Source organism: Etheostoma spectabile, unplaced genomic scaffold (assembly GCF_008692095.1).
Source record: "Etheostoma spectabile isolate EspeVRDwgs_2016 unplaced genomic scaffold, UIUC_Espe_1.0 scaffold00002605, whole genome shotgun sequence".
In the NCBI taxonomy this organism is placed as follows: Eukaryota; Metazoa; Chordata; class Actinopteri; order Perciformes; family Percidae; genus Etheostoma; species Etheostoma spectabile.
The window spans coordinates 7,676-11,385 of NW_022602923.1; positions in this window are offsets into that span (position 1 = coordinate 7,676).

A 3,710-nucleotide genomic window follows, 5' to 3' on the forward strand; every position below is an offset into this window, starting at 1 on the left:
CTTTTCCGGTGGGAATGGCTTCTACCCACCTAGAGAACCTGTCTACCATCACCAGAAGATACCTTTTTCCCCTACCACATTTTCTGCGCCCATATCAGTATAATCTATACTGATATCTTGAAAACAAGCTGTGGGGACTGGGTACGCTCCTTTTAGTGTGGTGTATGGTTTCTGAACATTATGCTCTCCACACACCCTGCATTCCTGACAAAAATGTGTCACCATGTCCCTCAAATTGGGGTGCCACCACAGCTCAGACAGATTCAGGAGAGTCTGTTTTCTTCCTTCATGTGTTGGTCTGTGTGCCTCAGGTAGCAACATTCTGCACATCTCGGCTGATGCTGCTATCTTTCCTTGATGAGACCTCCATATCCCATCTTTGTCTTTTGTGGCGCCGCTCCGCTGCCACTGACATGTCTGTCTCCCCTTTTTTCTGAAATAAAATGGCATTGAGAAAGCCATTGTTTTCAGAAACATCCATATGAAATGGGAGTGAGTAGTCTGGGGAGGTGAGTGTCTCTGCCCTTGCTAGGGCACTTTTGAGGTCAGAGAAGGCGGCCTCGGCCTCTGTTGTCCATAGGAGGGGGGCGGTGAGACAGCGATGAGTTCTGTTGGTATAGTCAGGGATATGTGAGCGGCTGTATCCTGTGAGGCCCAGAAAAGACAGCATGTCTGCAACTGTGAGGGGCTTCTGACTGTTGGGGGTTCTGTGAGACTGTCATTTGTTTAGCTTTGCTGGGCTTGGGCTTGTTTAATTCTTCCAGTTGTTTCTTTAACAATTGAGTTTGTAGTCTTTTTAATTCATCTTCTTGTTGCTCTGCTCCTTTTTGGTGTTTTGACAGGAAATGACGCACATTCTCGCCCCATGTTGCATCGGTCATTGTTTGCAGGCCTACTACTCCTCCTAACTGTGTCTGAACTGCTGTGGGTAATCCCCCTAGTACCCCATGGCGGAACAGCGCCACTGTGGCGGCGGACTGGTCCCACGGTTCCCTCATAGCACGCTGCCAAATCTTTTTTGCTCTATCTGCATAGGCATCAAAATTTTCATCACTTAGTCTTTTTAAATCATGCCATGCTGCATGATCCCCAACTGTGGGATACATGCGGTGCAGCTCAGCCCAAATGCCAGGGGTTACTGCTGATGCAGGCACTGATGCGGGAACAGTGGGTCCAGCTCCCCTCTGGTGAGGGCAGCACTAGCTTCATCTGCTCCCATTACTCTACCCAATACTGCTCTGAGATCTCCCAAACACAGCTGCACTCCTGCTGTAAGACTATTGAAAGCTGTGAGGAAATGCTCAGCCCCTCCTGTCAGGGAGGGGAGTTTTGCACACAGAGAATCTAAGTCACCAAAACTGTAAGGGGTGTACATCAACAGTCCTCCTCCTCCTCCTACTGGGCGGAGTGGGCATTGTAGCCCCGCCTCTGGTGTGTGGCGCGTCTGCTCTCCCTCACTGAGCTCATTTACTGTTAGACGCAGCTGCTCTTGCTGCTTTTTTATCTCTCTGAACTCTTTGTTAAGTTTTTCCCTTATTCTAGTTGATCTTCGCAGCATAACTTCGTCAGGGTCCTCGTTGGTAAATTTACCTTTAAATGTGCCTGCTACAAAAACGTCTTGAGGACTTTGTGATCTAGATCTGGGCCTGCGTTTATGTCGTTTTTTAGTCCTTTCCCTAGAGCTGGAGCTTCTGTCTGTTTGCTCACTTTCCCTGCTGCTGTCTGACTGTTCGCTATCTTCCTTACTTCCTGAGTCTTGTGGGGTACTATGGTGAGGTGGACTGGGTCCTTTTACTGACATGTGAAAATGCTCTGGATTTTGTTGGCAAAAAGACGCTGAATATGGGGTACTAGCTTTGCTTGGGCCGGCTGGGACTGTGACCGCTGGTTGTAGTGGAGCCGCTGCTGCTCCCCCTGACGCTGACTGTACCATTAAATTTAGATAACATTCTAAATCCTGTACGCGGCCCTCTAATGCCGGTATCAATGGGTCCTGTGGTACGTCTATTTGTAATGCATTGGCTGTAAATGGGCAGTTACCACTGGGGCTTGGACTGTGGGTTTGATGCCGTTGGACCTGTATACGGCGGAGGTGGAGCGGAAATTCTTAGGTTTCTTATGTCTGGATAAAAAGGGTTTGTTGGCGGGGGCGCTTCAGCGGGCAGCGGGGTTTTCTCTGCGCTAGCGGTTTTATTCTGTTCAGCTTCTGTCTCAGTTTTTGGTGAACTTTTGTCATCTTGTTTTGTCAATCCCAATTGTTTCTGTATTGCATTTGTCATTTTCAACCCCACCCCATATTTCTCTTTCTGCGCTTCATACTCCTTCTGCTTTGGTTTAGTCAATTTAAACCATTTTCTTTTCTTTTCCTCCTCTGCCTGCCTTTCCGCATACTCCAACTTACTTTTTCATACTTCACTATTTCATTCACTTTCTCCGGGGACGGCGCCCCTTCTCCCTCAATCCATCCTCCTCTCTCCCATTCTTTCACAATCTCTTTTGCTACTTTCTCCTCTCCTTTACTGCCATACTTTTTCACTGCCCCTACTAACACTTTACCATAAGGGGTCGTCATTTTACAACAAATAAGCAGTGAGAAAAAATCCAACAAGCCAAACCACAACAAAAATCACACATGCAACAACGAACAACTTTTTCATTAAGACTCCATCTAGAGCCTTTTTATGTACATCTCTATAATCTTTACAACTTAAAAAGTGACCTCTCACTCCTTCGCACAAATACACTCGCGGTGGACTCGTAATATTACAATGACAATCTGTTAACTGCAACTCTTTTTCAGGATGTTCACACAGAACCAAGGGTGGCAATTCACAATCACTCATCTGAACTATCTGTCCTTAGCAGTCTCCTACCTCGTCAACCATCTGGACGTATTTTCCTCTGACTATTTGTCCCTTTCCTCTCCTACCGCCACCCGTATTATTCAACAATTCTCTTACAACTCTCTAGTTGTTTTTCTCTGTTTAATCACATCACATGCCCCAACATTTCATCTGTTTATATCCCTTTAATTACAGCACATTCAATCAATACATTTCGCTTAAAACAACACTTACGACAGTTGAAATGTGATCACATCAATTAGTTTTCAGCCAATAACAGAATTTTGATTTTAAACAGGCTTCTGCCTACCTCTTTTGTTGAGAGCTCCCAGTGATCACACCAACGAGTCGCAGTATCGCCGCTCAGTCCCCTTCACGGGCTGCGGGATGTCAGTCCGGTGGCTGAGCTGAACCGGACCGTGGACACAATGCCAAGGTCCAGTTGGATTCCCCTGTCCAATTACGTTATCGCGTCCGGGGTCACCAATTTGTTGGGGAAATCCTTCTATAAACTGACAACTGACTCCATGATGAATTTAACACAGTGTTTATTCTTGTGGTCAACAGATGAAATGCGTTTCCGAGCAGTTACACGTGCACGGACCTGATGGAGACTTGTCTAGTACAGAGGTCCCCAAAAGGCACTTAGACAATATTGTGCTCAAGGTTATATTGGTTCCCCTTGTGGGGCCTGATTGGTCAGCTATACTGTTGCTGGGTTACAATCCCTGCTCTGCCTCTCCCTTCTTGCATGTCTATTATTTTCAGTTATCATTTACTTCACAAGACAGCTATGTCCACTCCCTTCTAAGTTGGTATGTCCTGTTCTCTGAGTTATCAGACCGTCCTGAACTTCAGTGTCCTTGG